The sequence below is a fragment of the Patagioenas fasciata genome, chromosome Z (genome assembly GCF_037038585.1).
Source record: "Patagioenas fasciata isolate bPatFas1 chromosome Z, bPatFas1.hap1, whole genome shotgun sequence".
Classification (NCBI taxonomy): Eukaryota; Metazoa; Chordata; class Aves; order Columbiformes; family Columbidae; genus Patagioenas; species Patagioenas fasciata.
The window spans coordinates 57,829,270-57,851,073 of record NC_092560.1 but is presented as its reverse complement, the minus strand read 5'-3'; the positions used below and the strand labels follow the sequence as shown (position 1 = coordinate 57,851,073).

The 21,804-nt window shown below is 37.7% G+C and overlaps 1 protein-coding gene across 6 annotated transcripts in view; it reads left to right on the top strand.

Moving 5' to 3' along the window:
- MAP3K1 (mitogen-activated protein kinase kinase kinase 1) overlaps positions 1 to 21,804 on the top strand; it is a 62,760-nt gene that overhangs the window by 15,830 nt on the left and 25,126 nt on the right. Inside the window, exon 1 of one of the 6 annotated variants that reach the window (XM_071802820.1) lies at positions 17,757 to 17,864. The exons of the other annotated variants lie outside the window; for them this stretch is intronic. The gene's annotated coding sequence lies outside the window, so the exon portion shown is untranslated. Of the gene's footprint in view, positions 1 to 17,756; positions 17,865 to 21,804 lie in introns of those variants that run through there. 6 annotated transcript variants of the gene reach the window in all.

Sequence of the window (21,804 nt, the reverse complement as noted above, 5' to 3'; positions counted from 1 at the left end):
AACTTGAATAGGCTTACAAACCATATCAAAGCTTCTAGCTAGCAGCTTCTTCATTTTTTTCTTATCCAGTTGGATTCTTATTCATTGTAGGTTTTTTTTTTCCCCCAAAGTAACTGTCATAGCTCTTATTCACTGTTGTTTTTAATCGTGGAGTTTCCAAATGTGTTCTTTTGCTGCTTTCTAGGTTGTTATAATTATGTCTGAATGTTTATACAGAAAACCCTTCAAGTTACTCAAATTTCTTTAAAATTTCAATTGATAGTTCTGGTTTGTTGGTATTTGATTTATGTGTTTTCTGATGATGAACACATATTCTGTTCTTTTTATGCACTGTGCCCTCTTTGATTAGAATCTCTCATACAGAAAGTGAAGGTTGGATTTTAAATATAGCTGAGAGATAGAATTAGTTACTTAAATGTGATGCCTACGTTTGGTAACTGCTTTGGGAGGCTTAGTGTTTCTTAGAAAACCAAATTTCTCCTGTGGGTACTTCCATAGGAATTGGGAAGCTTTAGTAAAGGGAAGGCACAGAGTAGAGCAATCCAGAACAGCAGTCACTGGTAGTCTTTCACCTTCTTCAGGAATGTAATGCCCTCTTTTTCTGAAGCTGGCAGTGGATACAAATTAACAGAAGACTCTGTTTATCATCCAGCTTGCTCAAAGTAATGTGGCATATTCTGTCTTTTAGGATTGAGTGCACAATATTAAATGTTACTTGCATTATTAATTTGAATTTAGAAGTGGTTAAGAATTTTCCAAGAATAATGCCAAAATTTTACTGTTCTTAAAGTATGTAACTGGCTTGAGATGTTTTTTTGGTAAATGTTTTTGAAGAGACACTAGTTGGTGCTTTATCCACCAATTTGAAAACCACTAAGCTTTAAGGTCATCATTTTAATGGACCAGAATTTGTTGTTGCATGAGGAAATTATTAGGTGGTTTTAAACAGAAATACAAGATTCACTCAGTGTTAGGTTAACCTTCCCTTAGACTACTGAAATAAAATGAACTGGAAAAGTTCCAGAAACTATATTAAGACACACCTGACGGTACAGATTGACTTAGTGCCTTTCTTATTCTTGGGCATCATATTGTTCAAAACTACTGGAAAATTTTCATGAGAAACTAGTAATAAATTGTAGTAAAAACTTGCTGCAGGAATGTATGTGTTCATTTCAGAAATTCCTGTTAAAAGTACAGTACAGGGAGAGTATCTCAATTAGTGAATTTAGTGTTGTGAAGTGACTGAGAAACTCTTCTAGCTTAGTCCTAAGGTAAAATGGCAACACGTGCAAGCAGTCAGGCTTTGGGGCCTTTTGCAAGAGAAGGTGGTGTTTCAGCCAGCCTCAAAACCCATAGACTGCATTGGCAGGGACTTGTGTCTGACAGTGGGATGTGGGGAGGAACAGAGGCAGGTCTGAAACTCTGGAGCTGGTTCAGCATTTTCATTTATGGCCTATTTTTCTGGGTTTGCCTTTGTACACGTATGTTTCAAGTATTTTACATTTGTTGTTCTTCACTGCATTGAACAGTAGGGTGAAAGTTAAGGAAAAAAATATTTCTGTAATTAAGTTCTGTACCAGACTTTGGGAAGTGGGTTTCTTATTTTGATGTTTTTTCCTGAAAGCACTGACACTCAAAGAATGCTAACTTCAACAATGCTGTTCTTGTAGGTGCAAAATTACATATATGCCTTTCAAAGATGTGATTAAAAAATAAAGGACCTATTCTTCCTTAATTGCACCCATGTCTGGGTCTAATACTGTTGTTCAAAGTTCCTTAAACTGAAGACATATTTTTGAATAGTATCTACTACCAAGGAGGTCTTGTGAAGTGCTTAGTTTTATTATTTTCTGGGATATTTTCTTAAGATTTTAAAATCAGAGAAATTATAGAACTTTGCAGTTTGCGTTCATTGCAGATGCACAAATCTTAACCTGTAGATTGGTATGAAATTTTCCATCAGACAACCATTTACACTGTGTTTCGTATGTGAGTTAGGAAGGTGTCCTAGATACACTGGCATTAAAAAATACTACACAGGATTTACTATGAAGTGAGAAATCTGAAAGCCACTTCCAATGAGTAATGGCTAAAAGAAGTGGGGAAACAAATATAGAAGTTAGAATTTAAACTTGTTCCATAGGTTTGATCTAGTATTGACTCTTAAAAAAAAAAAAAAAAAAAGAAAAATTTGAAGTGTTTTAACCCAAATGGAAGGGGAAAAAGTTGAAGCAGATCTCTGTTGCACCGTAGCAACAACATAGTCAGTGTCAGCTGGGAAAATTTTGGATCCAGCAGAAGTAAGGATGCCTTTCAAGCCTGCCTCATAGGTTGGCTTCACAAGTGAAATATTGCCACATAGAGCAGTTTGAGCTTGTGGAAATGAGGAACAGTATAATAATTATGATAGTATGGCATCATTTCCTATATCAGGAATTACTTCACAGAAATTTCTAAATACTGCAAAGGATCATTTTCATGCCTGATTTTCAGCACTTCCTGGAAAAACAGTGTTTCAGTCTTCTGTCTCAATTTATTTTGTTACCTGTAAATAAGCAAGGAGTTTGTCAGCAAACTTGGGCGCCTACCTCTGTGACACAAATAACAATTATGAGATACTTGAGTACATGGAATCAAGTGCAATGAAGGAATATATAGTTTGGGTTGTTGCAGGGTATTTTTTGAAGTGAGGGTAGGGAAAAGGTATTGGTGATTTCTTTTAACTTTCTCTGGTATTGTTTCAAGACTTCTTTTGTTTGCAATTTTTCTTTTTTTCCAGATTTAGTGTTAATTATTTGCTTGCTTGCTTAGATAGAATTGCTTGATGGCTTTGTGGGGCTGCCATTAATTACCAGCACACCTTTAATGACTTTTGATCTGATGGCAAGTTAACAGTATGTTTCAGTATGTTTTACACTAAAAGCCTTGCTTTAAATGGTCAAATTAATTTGTGAGGCACTGAAGGGATATACGTTGCAATATCATCTTGTTTGCTTATAGTTGCATTAACTGGCGAGTATATGAAAGCAGAAAAAGATTCAGACAAGGACAACTGTTCCTTCCCCACACCACCGCTCCTCCAGACACTAGTGGCACTTGTGCATTGTGTCAAATCAGGCATAGACACTTTTGCTTATTGTTCTCACACATTTGAATTCTATTGTCCTTCATAAGGGAGAAAATCTATGGTTTTTTCGATTGAATAAACTAAAATAAAAAATCCAGGTAACTAACTTTGCTTCACACACTAATAATAATTTTTGTTGGTAATGCTTTAATGCATGGGCTAGATTTCATGTTCAATGTTCTTACTGAGAAGAAAGCAGCTCTTAAATTCGTGCTGTTACATAGATGTGTTTCTTTGCTTATTGTGCCTGGACTGAGGAGAGAATAGGGTATACTGTCCTATTGCACTGTGAAACTGGAGCTGGTAAATTGCAAATGGAACAGCCAGCTGCTACTTAGTAAAATTTCCCAAATTAGCTAAAGTTTCCTTTACTGTAGCATTTTCAACAAGATGTCTTAGAAGTGAATGACACACGATTTCTTTTGCTGCAAAAGAATAATTTTATAAGAGAAATATTTGCATTTGTGAACTGTGTATCAACTCAACTCTCCCTAAAAACAAGGCAGATCTGAGTTTGTTGTTCCTAGCTGAATTTTTAAAAATATTTCTGGAAAAGTCTTCTGAGATAAATTGCAAGTGATGAGTGTCTTGTACTTTTTTTTTTTTTTCCACTTAGCTGCTGCAGCTGAATCCATAGAGAAAGATTAGTTTGCTGTGGATTTGAAGCAGAAAGGTCCCAGTGTGTGTATTCTTCATTGCAAGGAAGCTAAGTCCTGATCTCCAGCACAAAGTTGTATTCTTAACAGCTTTATCATAGTAAATTGTTTATTACTTAAACAAATCTTCTAAGAAGCTGAATTGTGACAGATCATGTAGTAAAATTCAGACTGTGCTGATCATATCTAGTAAGTTTATTTAACTATTGTGTATTTTAAATTGAGTCAACTGTGTACTGTGCTATTCATAACAATTCAATGCAGAAGTAACGTAAGTCTTTGTCAGACACACATTTCCCTTCTTATAATTGTTAAAACAAACAGCTGTATTTCTGCATTGTCCAACCATTTTGGTTTTTTGAATGTAACGATCTGTAGAATAGAAATTGCATCATAAAATGTGCTCAGATGTTAGAACAGCACTTGAAAATAATGTCTGTTTTCCTGATTTCTGCCTCCCGTTTTACTGAGATTTTTGCATTCGACAACGGTAAAAAGGGTCTTCTCTTAGACTGATAAGAGAAACTGAAAGCATGCAGCTGACTTCTGCAGAACATTCTTTCAATCCCCACTTTTGCAAGGGAAGGAGTCCTTACGAAGCCTTTAATGTCCATTAGTGCATATCTTTCTCTTCGTGTTGTCTGTGTTATGGCAAATGTACCTTAATGTGTATTGAAATTTCTGTCCTTTTTGTATCTATGTTTCAGAGAGAGCATGAAATGCATTTCGTGACTACTGTCTGGTCTTTTTCTGAGTAGGCCTCGGGGAGAGCTTTTTTGTTGTTGATGCCTTCAGGAATTTGAGGTTGCTTTTTGTTTTTGTTCATCTTTAATTCTGTTGTCAACTTCATAGCAGAAGTACCGTTTTAAGTTGCTAATGAAACACTGTCAACATCTAGGGTACAGTAAGCTGTTCCTGTCTGCCTGTTAAATGTTGATAAAGTGACAGTTGCTTTGATAGTTTTGCAAAGCAGAAAGTTAACAGGCTTCTTATGCTTTGTCAGAAACTTCAATGCCCAGTGCAGGAAGAACTGCTGAGATGCCTAAGAATATGTTCAAAGATACAAACACACAGTGTTTCCGTTTTAGCTTCACTGTTTGTGAAGAAACTGATCTAACTGAACACTCTTTTTTGATAGTTTGTGGTAATTGACAATAATCTTCTGGTTTGTTTAGCATGACTTACAGATCAATTTTTAACAAGCCACGGTGTAATCCACCCTTATTTGTAAGAATTTATTGCTAGTATAGTTACTACAGGGAAAGCTTCCATGAAATGGAGCTTTCCTTCCTTCCTCTCTCCTCCTGGGCTGTATCTATGTGGTAACACTGACATCTGTTTGTTGAATGTCTGCTGGCATGCACAGCTTCTTTTAGAGTTTTAACATAAACTGTAGTTGTACAATTTCTCCTTCTTCCCTCACCAGAAGGTCAGGTAGGTCATCTGGGGTTTTCTGTCTGCCAGTTTGATCTGAGTGAAACTTACTTGTTGAATAAATAAAGCATTTTATGGTGGTATCAGATCTTCTAACCTTAAGTATGATTTCTCTGCCTCCTCATCCACTTCCCTTCCTAAAGGGGAAAGAAATTTTAAGGAAAGCTAAGGTGTTAGATTACACATATTGCTAGGGAATGCTGTCTGTGTAACTCATGGTAATATGTATTTGAGTCTGTAGTTCTCTGCACTGGGAGAATTACTTTGGTTTTGTAGTTTAAATGCAGTTGTATATAATGGTATTTCTGGTGTAAGATTTTCTAAACAATGAAACAGTGGGGTTTCTTGTATCAATCTTGTATCTTGTGTGTTAATGATGATATAGTGACATGTAATCAAGGACATGCAATGTCTTCTACCAGGGAAGTGAAACACCTTAAGATAAACTTATTCATAGCAAAAAAAAAAAAAAAAAAAAGCAAAACCTGTACTTTATGACCCAATTAGTTTTCTCAATACATGAGAAGGCAGCCAAGTAGCATCCTCCTTTTTGACTTATCTACAAAGCAGATTTTATTATTACAATATTTTAAAAATTGCCTCAGGATTTTAAAGGAAAGGGAGAACATCAAGGGTTGTGCATTTGTCCTTATGGGAATTTTTTTTTTAAGTTATTGGGCCTTCAATTTTTCCAATTTCTGACAGTGGGTTTTGTTCCCTGACCTAGATTTGTACACAAGAGTGGCATATAAATTGGAATAAACAATGTGCATTTACCTCTAACATGTATCTAACATAACTTTGTATATTAGTATAGTTAATTTCAGCTGTCATCTTGTTGTTCCAGTGGTTGTACCACAGCATAAGTAGTTTGTGTTTGACATAGGATACTGGGCTAGGTGGACTTCTGATTTGATCTTATAAAGATGCTCTTACGAGGAGATCCTGTAGAGTGGTAGACTGTGTTAAGCTTTCCAGTACATCTAATGTCATGGCTGCAAGTCGTGACCCTGGCTGTCTTGCTGAGTAAATTCAGGTTGAATGAGAATAAACTTCAGATTTTGGGGGCTGTAGTTCCTACTTGACAAGGCTGTGGATGTTGTTTACTTGGACTTCAGTAAAGCCTTCAGCACTGTATCCCATAGCATTCTCCTGGAGAAGCTGCAGCTCATGGCCTGGACAGGCATACTCTTCACTGGGTGAAGAACTGTCTGGATGGCTGGGCCCGAAGAGTTGTGGTGAATGGAGCCAAATCCAGTTGGTGGCCGGTCACGAGTGGTGTTCCCCAGGGCTCAGTATTGGGGTCGGTTCTGTTTAATCTCTTTATCAGTTATCTGGATGAGGGGATTGAGTGCACCGTCAGTGACTTTGCAGATGACACCAAGTTGGGTGGGAATGTTAATCAGTTGGAGGGTAGGAAGCCGATACAGAGGGATCTGGACCCATTGAATCATTGGGCTGAGATCAGTTGTATGAGGTTCAACAAGGCCAAGTGCCAGGTCCTGCACTTGGGTCCCAACAACCCCAGGCAGTGCTACAGGCTCGAGGAAGAGTGGCTGGAAAGCTGCCTGGCAGAGAGGGATCTGGAGGTGTTGATTGACAGTGGCTTAACATGAGCCAGCAGTGTGCCCAGGTGACCAAAATGGCCAACAGCATCCTGGCTTGTAGCAGGAATAGGGTGTCCAGCAGAACTAGAGAAGTGATAGTGCCACTGTACCCAGCACTGGTGAGTCCCCACCTTGAACCCTGTGTTCAGTTTTGGGCTCCTCATCATAAGAAGGACACAGAGATGCTGGAGAGAGTGCGGAGAAGGGCAACAAAGCTGTTGAGGGGTCTGGAGCATGAGTCTGATGAGCAGCGGCTGAGGGAACTGGGGCTGTTTAGCCTGGAGAAAAGGAGGCTGAGGGGAGACCTTATCGCTCTCTGCAACTACCTGGAAGGAGGTTGTAGCATAGAGGGTGTTAGTCTCTTCTGCAAAGTAGCAAGTGGTAGGACAAGAGGAAATGGCCTCAGGTTGTGTGAGGGGAGGTTCAGATTGGTTATGAGGAAAGATTTCTTTACAGAAAGGGTTTTCAGGCATTGGAACAGACTGTCCAGGGTCACCATCCCTGCAGGTGTTTGAAAGATGAGGTTCTTAGGGACATCTTAGTGATGGACTTGGCAGTGTTAGATTAACAGCTGGTGTTGATGATCTTAAAGGGCTTTACCAAACACAAGGATTCTGTGATCCTGGAGCTTAATTTTCATAACAAAACCGTCTTCATCCTATGGAACTGTAGTCTGCAGTGTGGTAGATTATATTGTTGTATTTGGAGCTGCTTCTCCACTGGAATAAATCTGTATCACAGTGCATGTGTACTGTGGCACTGGAAGACCTCACTATCAGTCACAGAAGACTGATGAAAGTTCATCACAAATGCCATCCTGTCTTTTTTTCCTGTGAAATTGTCATGAGACCGTGTTATGAATTGGGTTGGAGATCTAATCCAGTTCAAGTTTACCATTTTTTCCTCTCCAACTTCAGGTCTCAAAACACATGAAGTTGGGTTGTTTTTGCTGGTGGTTTGTTGGGCATTGGTGGTGGTTGTTTTGATTTTGGGTTAGTTTGGTATTTTTGTTTGTTAGGGTTTTTTGATGTTTTGGGTTTTTTTTTTTTGGTGGTTTGTGGAGTTTTTTGGTTTTGTTTGGTTGGGTTTTTTAAAGTTAGATCCACATCAGTAAGGAGGACTAGAAATGAATAATCAATGCGGGGAATAGGAATTCCTCAAACTGACATAGCTACTGGGAAGATGGTGCATGGAACTGTTTCAACAGGTTACCTACCCAAGCTAGGTTAGCTTCTGGTCTCCTCCTCTCTAGTGGCATATATAGCTGGAGCCTAGGTATTCATAGCCTAGGTATTTAAATTACCTCATTGTGTTTCTAGGCTTGTTATCACTCTAGTTCTAATGTTAGTACTTGTTCTAAGAGTAGTTTAGCTGCAAAAACAAGATTGTACTTGCATATAAACTTGTTATGGATGCTTCACTGTTTTATTATTATTATTTAAATATGCAGTGTATTTTTTCATGCTTAGAAGCATCTTTACCTGTAAATTGAAGTTTTTATGGCTGAGATTTAGGTGCATGACCAAAATGAAAAACTTAAAATTATCCACAGCATCAGTAACTTTTCTTCAGTGGATGTGGAATGGCAAATGGGGGAATGATAAGAAATGAAAATTGGATACCTTGCGTAAGTGGGTTTGCATTCAGATGAACACTCTGATAAACTGTTTTGGCTTTTTTGCCTTTTGTTCCTCATAAATTTTTGAAAGCTACTTAGTAAAGAAACAAAACTTGCAATATTTACTTTTTCTATGTTGTCCCATTGAATAAATTTTCAGTAATCTCTCTGTACCTCCGGTTTTACAAATGTTCTCTCTGACCTTCGATTTGATATAACTGCCAGGGATTCAATTCCACTTTTTTAAAGACTACATTGTATTGCTGAAATGACTTACTATCTCTGTCACATACTGCAAGTAGACTGGAAGGTTTTAGAACTTCATTGCAGCCTGCTGTGAGCTGATCGATGTTGCAAAAAAATGCAGGACTTCTGATTTTTCAGTTTTATGATTAGTTCAGCTCTGGCCTGTAGAGTAGACTTGGAGTGTCCAATTCCCTTTCGTTGTATGAGACATCCTTTAGCTGAATGCTAAAGATAAAATCGTCAGCTCTACCTTTATTTTTGAGTTAAAATCATACATTTCTACTTAATTGAGTTAACTAGGGAAAACGTATCTTGTGTTCACGCATGACAAATTTTGAAAGAATAATTGCATAGGACTGTTTTTATTAATGACATAACATTAATATTTCTTGATAAATTGAACTTTAGGAAGTTAGATTTAAAAATTGTCATCAGGAAGCTGTTATTTTGGACTGAAGTGCGTAAAAACCAGAACTTTCAACTGAAGTTTCGGTTTTAAATCTGCTGCTTTCATGTAGTAGCTAGCTCTGTGCCTGCAGTATATCATCTCGAACTCTGCCTCCTGCCTGGAAGGGGGAGCAGAGCAGTCTCTTGAGTCTAAAGAGCCTGCTACCCGCTGCTGTAACTGTGTTTTCTGATTAGTACTTGAACTCAATTTAAGGAAGGCATTTTACAGTCGTAGGGACTTTTCGTTTGACTGCTTTTGTGCACATTCCACCCAGTGCTCTTTTTTTGTGTGACATTGGTCATACTGACTGACAGCAGTAGGTGTGAAGCTGAAAACCGGTCTGCTCCAGGAGACGAGGGCTGCAATTCTGCTGTCTCTCTCTAGAGCAGGTAAGCGTGGCTGTAAGCGAGACATTTTCCTACCTTTCATCATTACACCATTGATTGTGAATTAATTGTATTGAAACTATCTGAAATCCAACATCGTTAGAGGACAGTGTTATAACTTAATATGTTGCCAGATACAGGTAATATGTAAAATACATCTGTCCATTAAAACAGTATTAAAGTGTCCTTGTAGGAAGGGATTCATGCGACATGCTTGCAGCAGCATCCACAGTTCTTCTGTAGTGCTTTTCAAACTTGACAGAGCTACGGAAATAATGTCCTGTACATGGGGCTTTGTGTAGCAGGTGCTCTGTTTAATGTGTGGATTTTTAAAATGTTCAATGGATTGGCAGCAGCAAAATTTGACATGAAGTACATTCACTTTATGAACCCTTCATGAATGAGACGCTCATAGCAGGGACTGGCACAGTTTTTGTGCTTTTCCCATATAGCTTTGAGTTGCCGTGTAAGACCTTTCCTAGAAAAAAAAAAAAAAAAAATCCAAGGACAATGCTAATACATGTGAAGCTGAAAATCTAAGCTCTGATATTTCTTCACTTTACAAAAATAAAAGGATGCAGGGATAATTTAAATAAAATCTCTGCAATTCAGGACTGAAGTTTCTCTTGCTGTTTTAAATGCAAAAGCATTTTCAATTCCACTGCTGCCTGAATCATAGTCACTAATTACTAATAGTGATTGTTCTTGTTAATCAGATGCTGGTGGTAGTGATGACTAGGAAGCAGAGGAATATGGGTGAAATATTTGGAATCTTATTTCGGATGGATTCAGGATGGTAGCACTTGGGCGAGTGATTTTTTTTTAGGGAGGCATGCTGTGAAATGTAGAAGAATAATGGTTGGGACAAGGAAGTCCTTTCAGTTTAGTATGTTGTTGGCAGTGGACTTCTATGTTAAAAAATTCAGTGGTTGAATACAAATGAATGAAATGCAGCCACATAAGTTATGCTATGAGTTTCCAAATCTGCATAGTGATGGAAGACACCTTAAAAGAAAAAAGTAGATATTGATATTTGACTCTATTTTTTTATTTTCTAGGGTAGGCACTTCTGAATCAAGGGTCTACACATTTCTACATGATTTATAGCTTAGTATATTTCACAAATTCTGTTAAAAAAAAAAAAAGAAAAAAACAAACAAAAAAATGAGGAATATTCATGAATAGGGCCTTGTTATTATTATTTTAGGTTTCTTAATGTAAGCTTATTGATAGTGTCAGTATTCCTGAGAATTGCTCCATTGAACTTCAGACTTGATTTGTAGAGGCAGGACACAGTTGTGGACAGAAGATGGATGTTTGAGGAGTTCATTGATAAGCTTACACGAGTAGTCCACAAAAGCCTAGTGTATAGTGTTGCAGAACAAACACAATCTTTGTTTTTTGGGTTATGTGGGAGAGCAATTTAAAAATCTGAAAGTACACTTGTGTGGTGGTGTTTTTTTTTTTTTTTTTCTTTGAAACCATGTACTTCACTGAGTGCTGCTATCTCAGCTGAAGCAGTGGTTAAAGGTACTGTACAAATGGTTAATAATTGCTTCCTATCTATACATTTCAGGGTCCTTTGGCATGGAGGAACTGCATGGCAGTTCCTAACCAAACTTCCCTTGATTGCTGGCTGAGCCCCCAGGCTTATTCCATCAGCTACCTCAAAGAAGGTCTGAGTAGTTGTAGGCCCTGTGTGATTGAGGAAAAGTAGATATCACTAACCTTAAATAGTAACTGGTATCTTAGCTGGTCAACAATGTACAGAATATCAGAACCTATTAGCTTGAATGCTGACAGTCAGTTTCTGCTGAAGTAAGAAGTTTGTGCAGACAGGTGAAAAGAAAGATCTGACATCGTGCACTTGTAAAGTACTAAATACTCTATTCTTTCTCTGATGATCGTCAGTTTAAAATATTTAAAATAAGTGCCAAATAAAGCCCAACTTGAATTTTAAGTGGATTATTGTAATTCCATTTCTTAAATTCCTTTTTTTAAGGGAATCTGTTGTGTGAAAGAGGTCAGTGCCATTGAAAACATCTCCTCTGCCTGAAGTATACATATATCTCTATATTCCCATACTCCAGATAATTGTCTTGCAGATATACTTTGCATACATCCCACCGAAAAATACCTTTGGTGCTTACCTTATAACCAATGCTGTTGAGTATGGTTCTCTCAGTAAGCAAGTAAATGCTTTTTTTTTTTTCAATTGTGCTTATTTTGCAGCTTCAAAAATGTAAGTCTGCCTCTTTGAAGACAATGGTCATTTCTTTTTGAGCTTGTGTGAAAAAAACTTTCTTACAAGTCACTTTAAGGTGATACCTATCCATGCCAATAAATAAAACTACTCAAGTGCTGCTGTTGATATTTTTGAAATAAGTATTTTTAAGATTTTTTTTTACAGTTTGACCTGTTTTACTTTTATAGTTTTTCAAACTGCCTTGTACGTCCCTAAAACTTGCATACCATGATTGCCTGTGCTTATTCCTGTTAATGAATTTTGTGGTTCTCACACGTTTTGTTTTTTTTTTCCTCCTTCCCTGATTCTTTTGGATCAATGAAAAGATGACATTGATAAATTTAGCTATTCTGATTTTGTTTAACAACAGTATATGAAAATTTGGGTTACTTTTGTAACTCCTTCCCAGCTGAAACATGTGCAGTTACCTTGGGGAAGAGATCTCAGAGTGGAGTTATGAATTGGAATTATTCTCTTATTCAGTTGTGCTGCTGATTAGAAAGCACAGTGAAAGATTAACTCTCCAGTTCTGGAAAACTTTCCTCCGTTCCACTTCAAAGGGATTTTTAACAGCAGAAATAAATCAGCCATCGTTCTGTGAAACTTAGATACAGTTGGCATGATCTGGAGTTCATGACTTACTTTTAAACATTATTACTTATTTTCGATGTATTCTGGGGCCTCAAAGTCCAACATGAGGTTAGAGACAGGTTTGTTCCAACTACCATGTAAATACATATACCAGAATGTTTGAATAATACGATAGTGGGAGATGGGCGAGTATCAGTGTAAATTTGAGGTTGTTCCACAGTGTGGTTTATTTTTTTCCTGTTTGTCGTGTCTTTTCATCTTTCCATACTTCCTTAGGTACAGAATTGCTTTCAGTGTTCAAAGCGTTGTGGTGGCGTAATCAGTACAGTTTTACAAAGTTTTACAAAACAAACACTCTACACAATCTTGATGGAAGGAAAAGGTTTCTTGTAGCTGGCAGGCATGGGAATCCTAGAAAGTGCTATCCTGGAATAAAAAATTGCTGTTTAATTGTAAAAAAAATAAATCCAAGAAATGAGAAGTAGCCAAAGTATTTTGTAGTAGGCTGCTGAATGGCACCACGCTCAGCTCCTCCATAGAATTTACTTGATTGGAATTCAGAATTTTATCTGATGACTTTTTGCACGAAGTTTAGGTTTGCTTTTTAAAAAAATTTATTTTTCACTTGCTAGTTTCCATGTAATGATTACTGAAGCCATTGGTCTGGAGAACTCAGGAATGTGGTCAAAGTGGTATGCACGGAGCTGACATGTTGAGCTGTACATACTGAGATGACAGAGTACTTGATGGCCCACAAAGCCTGCTGAAGGTTGACAGTAGTCTGTTGGAAATCAGTGTCCTAACTGAAATCTGAAGGCAATGAAGGCATCTTTATTCACTGCCAGTGTCTCGTTTAAACTAAGACTTTACCCTTTATGTGAAATAGTGATATTCTTTCAGGAACTGGGACTTAGGAGGACCACATATCTCGTGAGATAAAAATAAATTAATTTGCTTGTTCCATTTGTTAAGATTGTTTCACAAATAGGAAAAAGTATGTCCAACTGTCCCTTAATGCTCTTACTATTTACAACCCCTCTCAGATACTGTATAAATGCTTAATACTGTTTCCAGTTGCTGTTGCACAGTATGTCTTGATTAAATTAGACTATTCCTTTTCCATAAGTGTAATATCTAGCTATATAATTCCATGCTAATGCATCTTACTAGATATGTGTAGTGTTTTTTTTATTTTTTATTGTGAGGTGTCCATGGATATGAAATTGTTTTTCCCAGGTGCTTGCTTACAGGATAATACATTGTGCTTAGGAGCCTGGGAGGGAATGACTGTACTGAAACTTGAATGCAAAGCCTTTCTGATCAAACTCTGTTCACACAGGACATTGTGTCTTTCTTCAAATCACTGGTGACAAGCTGGAGGTCTTCTAAAGTGATGTTTCTCTCATGTTACATTTTCACACTGCTTTGCGAATGTGTCTGCAATTTTTATGTTAATTTTTAAGCAAACAGTGAAGGTATCCCTTTTCCTTTATCTAGACCCGTATCAAAGGGATGTGAGCTCACTGCATTTTTACTGTGGCAGTATGTAATTGGTAATTAGTGTCAAGAACTACATTTCTAAAGAAGGATGCCTTGCTATAAATTTAAAACTTAGTACATTGTTGTGAGATAAGAGTGCAACAAAGTTTTAAAAGAAAATCTCAGAAATACACTGAGGATGATAAGAAAAAATTGTGTATTTTTTGGTAAGGAGTAGTCCATTTACTTGCTGTCCAGTAATTAGTTTCTTTGCTTTGTTATCACAGAACTGGTTATGATGGATTTTTTTTTGCTACATTGATTATTTTTTATTATTTTTTTTTAAATTTACTTCACTAAATACTCCACTCCTCATCAGATAAGATTCCTGCGGTTATTTTCTCTTTCAACTATGGATTTTAAAGAAGCTGAAATAGGAGTTACTGAAACTATAACCGTTTTTAGCCAAATGCTTGCAGAAGTTTTGAATGCCTTTTCCTGACGTTTTGTTTTTTTGTTGGTTTTGGTTTTTTTTCATACTAGCTTGTTGTTATCTTACAAAAATAAACATTTGTAATAGTAACTGCCATTGTTAAAGTGGGTGTAGTTACTGTATGCTTGGCCTGTGGCTAGATTAGTAGACAGATATCAGCGAAAGGTCTTGTTGTCCAGGGAGGCACAGCCCAGAGCATGCTGTGTACGTACAGTGGTGTTATATGTGTGAGCGTTAAGGAACTAAAGATCCTAAGTCTGGGTCTTCATGGTGAGAGCCAGTTCACCTGTGACTTTCTGCTCACAGAAAATGCGCTGTGCTCTATGCATCCGCTATAAGTGGGTGAAGGATTCTGATGGATTGCTATAGGTTTCTGTTTCTTCACCTAGCAGTTGCTCAAAATAGGCTTGCAAGGAGTTTTGTGCTTTATTTCTGCACCCAAGGGAAGCTTTTTATGGCAGAGACAGAAATATATGTGGAAATGTTTTGTCCTCTTTGTCTTTTGGAGCAAAATACAGAATTTGCATGAGTTTTGATAGGATGAGGATGTTTTTGAATTAGTTCTCTGAGTGTCAGTGAGCAAGACTCTTTAGCAACTTGTAGTACTTATTTAGTACAGCTTATTATTCCTGTATCATAAGAAATCATATTAATTGCCAGTGTAACTCAGATTGTGGGTTTTTTTTTCTTCTTTGCGTATTTCTTGCCCATATATTTAAGCATAAGCTTAGAGAAGATCGCTACCAAATAACAAAACCAGACACAGACAAGAAACGTAACTAAAAAAACAAATTGCGATAATTGGAATACTAGGATCTTGCCTCATGACTCCTAACTGCTTCTTCAGTACAACTAGTAGATGACAATAATAATTTGCTACAATTGTCACTAGTGTAACCTAAAACAAATATAACCCTGGTAAGAAATAGTGGTTTTTATCGCAGAAGCATGGTGGTAAAATCATTCTTCAGAAAATAACAAGAGCAAACTTGTTAAGCTTCTTTCTGGGTCTCTGGTCTCCCTTAAGGCCAGAGTATGTTGGGTTTTATAACTTTTTGAATTTAGCTTTAAATTATTGAAAGACTTACTTGTTTTGGAAAGAATAATTTTGATTCTCCATTTGACTTAAATGCCATATATTGCCTAACCAGTCATTAAGACTTAAATTTTAGAATATGTTGTTTCTTGGCTAGAAATAACATGTTTGTAAGACTCTGATTTTTTTTGTTTTTTTTTTTTCTTTCCTATATTGTTCATTTTTATAATGATATTTTACTGAGAGAACTGCTAGATTCTCTTTCCAGCAGCAATCTTGGAACATTTGGTACCTGCTGAAAATTCTGCTGGTTTGGATGGTGCCAAAGTGGTCTAAATTCCCTTTCTTCTTTGTAACTCTTCCAGAAATTATTTAATATGTTTTAGCTTTTGAAAATCTATGTAGCTTATCCTGTCCAAGTTAATTTTTGTATGCTTATTTCAACCATTCTAACTGGAGATGTAGAACATAGTATGCACAGCTTTACTTGCATATTCCTATTATCTTAAGCTGATTCAAAGTATGATTTTTTTTTCTATAAAATATCTGATCTTCTCTGTTGGGAACAGGGGAGTTAAATGGTCTAAGAAGCTCTTCATCCTGTGAATTACGTGTGGAGACATTTTACCCTGACAGTCATTCAATATGCAATAAGCAATTTCATGTTTATAGCAGGATAGACTCTAACTTAAAACAGTATGAATGTTCTCTTATGCCAAATGTATGGACATGTACAAATAATCTGCAGTGAGAACTTTGTTTTAGGACTTCTGTTTTGGGTTTTGACATACTTATAATTCAATTTTTCTGTTCATGGCTGCAGACTTTTACCTCAACAAGGACTGTACCTCTTCTCATGTGATGGTTTCTACATCTTAGCCAGTTGCATTTCACCTAGTACTGCTGTTATGAGGTATAACAGGCTTAAAGAATCTGAATCCAAAGCTCAGTTTGGTGCTAAAGAGATTTAACTGCGTGGTGGAAGCAGGGCAATAAGCAGGATTGATTACAACCCTGGAGCTCAAGAGTGCTAACTCTGGCTTCTTCAAGGTCCTACTTGAAGGAATCCCATGGATTAGAGTTCTGGAAAGTAGCAGGGTCGAAAAGAGCTGGTCAGTATTCAAGCATCACTTCCTCCAGGCTCAAGATCAGTGCATCCCTGTGAGCCAAAGTAGCAAGAGATCTACATGGATGAGCAAGGAGCTTCTGAAAAAGCTCAAATTGAAGAATGAAGTTTACAGAATGTGGAAAAAGGCACAGACCACTTGGTAGGAATACAACGTTGTCAGGGTATTCAGAGATGTGGTGAGGAAGGCTACGGTCCACTTGGAATTAAGTCTGGCCAGGGATATCAAGAACAAGAAGGGCTTCTTCAAGTACATCAGCAGCAAAAGAAAGGTTAGGGAAAATGTGGGCCTGCTGCTGAATTACTTGGGTGCCCTGGTGATGGAGGATGCTTAGAAGGCAGAGTTACTGAATGCCTTCTTTGCTCCAGTCTTTACTGATAAGACCATCCCTTAGGAATACAAGACCCTGGAGGTAAGAGGCAAAGTCTGAAGAAAGGAAGACCTTCCCCTGGTCACAGAGGATTGGATCAGGGATCACAAATCCATGGGCCCCTATGAGACTGCACCCATGAGTGCCAAGAGAGCTGGCAGATGTTATTGCCAAGCCATTCTCCATCACCTTTGAAAGATCATGGAGAGCAGGAGAGGTGCCTGAGGACTGGAGGAAAGCCAGTGTCAGTACAGCCTTCAAAAAGGGTGATAAGGATGACCCAAGAAGCTGCAGGCCGGTCAGCCTCACCTCCATCCCTGGAAAGGTGGTAGAACAGCTTATTCTGGATGTCATCTCTAAGCCTGTGGAGGAAAGGGTGGTTATCAGGAGTAGCCAACATGGAATCACTGAATAGGGGAATTTGACTTCATACTAACTAGACAAATCCAGGCAGCTAATTTACCTCTGAAAATATAGGCATCTGTCTTTGGAGATGTGAATCTTCCACACCGAGGGGGATGATCCTTCTTGACCAGGGCCTGCGAGGTTCCATTGAAGGTGATGGCTCCTTCTGTAGAGTTAGTGCTTGGTTGTGAATATTGTCCTGTTTAGCAGTGAAATACTCTGTTTCAAAATGCACCCTTTGACATACCAATCTTCAGGAAAAATACTTGATAAAATGACATTATTGGCAGAGACGATGAGGTGTCTCAAACTGAAATTGATTAATTATTACCAAACTAGCAGAGGTGTAGCCTCAGTACTTCTCATTTTAGAGCCAAGTAACAGAAATGTTTTTCTTTTGTATTTTCATGTTCTGTACAAGTTTGTTTTCCTTTTACAGAAAAATGCTGGAAGAAATGGGGTGTTTTAGCTTCTAAAACTGCTTTGAAGTAAAGGTGCAGTGGCTGCCACCTGATGGTGTTTTCCAACAGTGCCTCTTACACTGCAGCCTGTGATCCCCTGGGCAGTAGAGGATGAACAGGAACCTGAAGGGTGTAATATTTCTGTTTCATTTATGCTTTTTCTGTATTTTTATAACATATAAATGTATTCATATTTTTTCAAGATATATGTAGAAGATATATATATATATATAATGTAATACATATATATAATATAATGCAGAATGCTTGTTAGTGATACATCTAAATGATGTAAGAAAGTAGCAATTTTCTAATGTGAGTGAAAGGCAAACAGTGGGTGTTGAGTGCTACTCAATAGATACTCCTCATGAACTTCAGTGGGTGGTGTGTTGGCCAAATGAAGAGACCACCTAGAGTATTCTCAAGGGAAGATGATGAAGAGCTATTGGAGAAGCTGAGGCAGCTAGAAAAAAAGGAATCATGGAATAGTTTGGGTTGGAAGGGACCTTCAAAGCTCATCTAGTCCAAACCCCCTGCAATGAGCAGGGACATCTGCAACTAGGTCAGGTTGCTCAGAGCCCTGTCCAGCCTGGCCTTGAATGTCCCCAGGGATGGGGCATCTACCACCTCTCTGGGCAACCTGTGCCAGTGTTTCACCACCCTCATTGTAAAAATTCTTTTCCTCGTGTCTAGCCTGTATCTCCCCTCCTGTAGTTTAAAAACATTACCCATCGTCTGATTGTATCAGGCCCTGCTAAAAAGTCTGTCCCCACCTTTCTTATAGACCCCTTTTCAGTACTGAAAGGCCACAATAAGGTCTCACTGTAGCCTTCTCTTCTTCAGGCTGAACAACCCAAATGCTCTCAGCCTGAATGAAATATGATTTATTGTTTTCCCTTTTGTGTTTGTCAGGCACTCTAACAGAAGCATAGAACTTAATTTCACACTTACAACATTTGGCTAAAATCCCTGTAACTATTTTAGGAAGCCAAATTCATTAGTCTCTATGAGGTAGTATGTTTAATGCTGTCTTTAAGTGGCAGTTGCTGCCATTTAGTACTAGTTTAAGGAAGTTCACTGTCAAATTTTTCATTTTACTAGAATGTGTCATAGCTGATCTTTTGCTTTGTTGGGATGAACACAAATGGTTAGATGATAGGTGCCAGGAGCTGTGGCTCAGGAAGAGAAGGAATGGGAGACTGGTAAGAGGATAAAGCAGGCCTTGCCCATCTTGATCTGATTTTGTTGGCTAGTTGGTTTGGTTTTGGTTTTTGCTGATCTTGATACCATTAAAAGTACTTAATGGCAAAAGCGAAAGTGTGAGCAGTACTGGAACTGTTAGTGGCAAGAAGATATCTAAAACACTAGTAGCTGACCTCATTTTGGGGAATGGCTAACTCTTTTTGTCCTTGTTCCCCACATTGAGTGCTCCTCCTAGAGTACCTGCAGACCAGCCAACTAGCCCAGTGTTCTCTGGACCCATTGAGGGTTGGGTTGCAGTTAGCTGAGTCCTCATATTCTTAATTCTTGTTTAAGGTCCACAAAATGAGTTTTATACATCTCTCCTAAGCTTGTCCCTGGTATTGGTTGTCACCGTGTAGCATTTGCACTGAGCAAAATATGTAATTTCTCCCATATTCATTCTTCCCCATTCAGTGCTTTTCCATCAAACCTCAGGTTCTTCTCCTCACAACCTGTTGTTAAATGCGCTGATTGTTCTTTCTTATGATTGGGTATTTGTGGATATAGGAGACAGAGCTTCCATTTTCTTGGTGAATTGGCTCTTTGCTATTTCAGAACTTGCCTTTTTCCTGTTTTCCTGCTGTTTATAAAATCAGGTGCAGCATGGTTATTGGGTAGAGCTGTTTGCCCAATAAGATAGCAGAGAAGCCAGGACATGTAACTGTTTCAAAACGTTGAGAAGCACAGGAAAATGAATTGGAGCTAAAATTCAGCTTTCATATACTATTATAAGGTCTTTGTAAGAAAAATGCTTGCAGAGAATTAGTTTTAAATTCACTGAGCTATTCAGAGGTGACTCTTGCTTGTGCATTTCACAGAAGTTTGCTAAGTAACTAGGGAACAAGTTGTTAATAATCTAACTGTTCAATTGCTGTTTGCAAGTCCTCAAAATTAAGACAGAGAAACAAAGGACATTTTGTCTTCACTGCACAAGATGTTAATTTAAAAGATCCTTAATGCTGTCGGGGGGAGTGAGGTGGAGAAGAATTGTGGGGGATAAAGTTTAAAAGTTAAAATTTATCTGGAAAAAAGCCTTGTATCTTCTTTGCTTGATTCATGAAAAGCTGAAACATTTAAAAGCAAAATCCTTGCTTCCTGGTGAAGCAGAAGGGTGGGCTGCTGCAAAATATCAGACTCCCTGGTCCAAGGTAGCGTGTTCTGAGGTTTGTTTTTCACCCTGACCCTAAGCTTCCCCTGCCCTGTCACTGCTGCTTCAAGTAAAGCATCACTTAAGGACATAGTCACCTTGACTCGTAAATAGGACTGCTCTGTACCCTGCAGGATCAAGTCCTTTGTGGAGTATGCTTGGGATTTATTGTTTTTATTTTGTGCCTGAGGTACAGTGATACAGAGAGTAGCAACCATTGTCATGTAGGAAAACTGCAGCTTGCCTGGAATAGGTGAGATTTGCTTTAGATTAAAAAAATAATTATTTAAAATCTGGCAGGTATGAGGGCTACAAAATGAGGGTGTCTGCAGTATTCAGGAGGTCTGTGCAGTCACAGGAAAAATATTGTTCCACCAGCCCACCAGTATAGGAATTTTTAATAAATATTTTAGCTAAGTGTGAGTTAAAATATGAAGTTTTCTTGAGCACTTCAGATGCTGTGTTCTATAAAAATACACATAATACTTAAATTTTGCAAGAAGATAACCATGGTGTGCTGAGCAAAAGCTTTCAGACTCAGTTGGTCTTTCCCACCTGCGTGGAGGGAAAGCACAAGAGTTCTTTGTGCGGGCGAGAGTGGATCGGTTAAGCTGTCACATGAGAGGAAGATAGTTGCTTCTGCTTTGTAGAGAACAAGCACAGATTGTGAAGCCTCCACTGTTGTATTACATTGTTCATGAATTCAAGTCCAAGGGCCTCTAAAAGCCTTTTTTTATATCACTTGGGAAGTTAATCATGGTTATAAGAACAAATGAATTACTGTGTCATTCTTTCACTGCTGGCATAGTGTTTTCTGTCTTGTATACAATGTATTCATGCAACTGAGATGGTTCATGCCATGGAATAACTGATAGAAAAAACAGGGTAACTATGTTTAACTTGTACCTATATTATTTCAGAGCTGTACTGTTGTTACTCAAAGATTTGTCTTTGAACTGGTATTTTTTTTGACTGAGGAAGAAATGTAAAGTTGAGCCTTTTTACACAGCAGGTTCTCCCCTATTTTAAACTTTTAGGCACATCCTCCATTTGGAATCTACCTGCTGCTATTTTTTTTTTTTTTTTTTTTAAATGAACTGTCACTAGTTTTGTTCTCTCTTTTTTTAGAAAACAATAGTGTGGAATTCAGTGCTGGGATAAAAATATTTTTATGTCATGGGTATTAGTTTTGAAGTGAAGCATTATTACTTAACCTCTGCAAAAATATTCATTCTTAGGTGGATTGTGTTTTGATTTATAAACATTTTTTAAGTCTTTAATTGCTAGACACAGTTCTCAGTGTCTAAAATTGGTTATTAACAGTAGGTTTAGATGTTGCTTGAAAGAAAATACATTTTGTTTACAATATCCATCTGCTTATTACGTTTCAGCACTGAACAGGAAGAGTTATTTCCTGCCTCAGAATATTTTGTTTCCTTTGTCTCTACAAAGAGAGAAAAAAAAATAACAGAACCCCTTCTTACCAGTGGAAACTTCTCATTTTTCTAAGCAGGGATTTGTGATGAATCAACCTTAATAATACATTGCTGATGAAGATAGAAATTGTAATTTTAACATTATCTTAATGCAATTAATATTATAGGGAATATATTGTAGGTCATCATACAGTACATAAATACAGCTTTAACTGCATAGCTAAATGTTTCAGAAGCTGAAGACTGC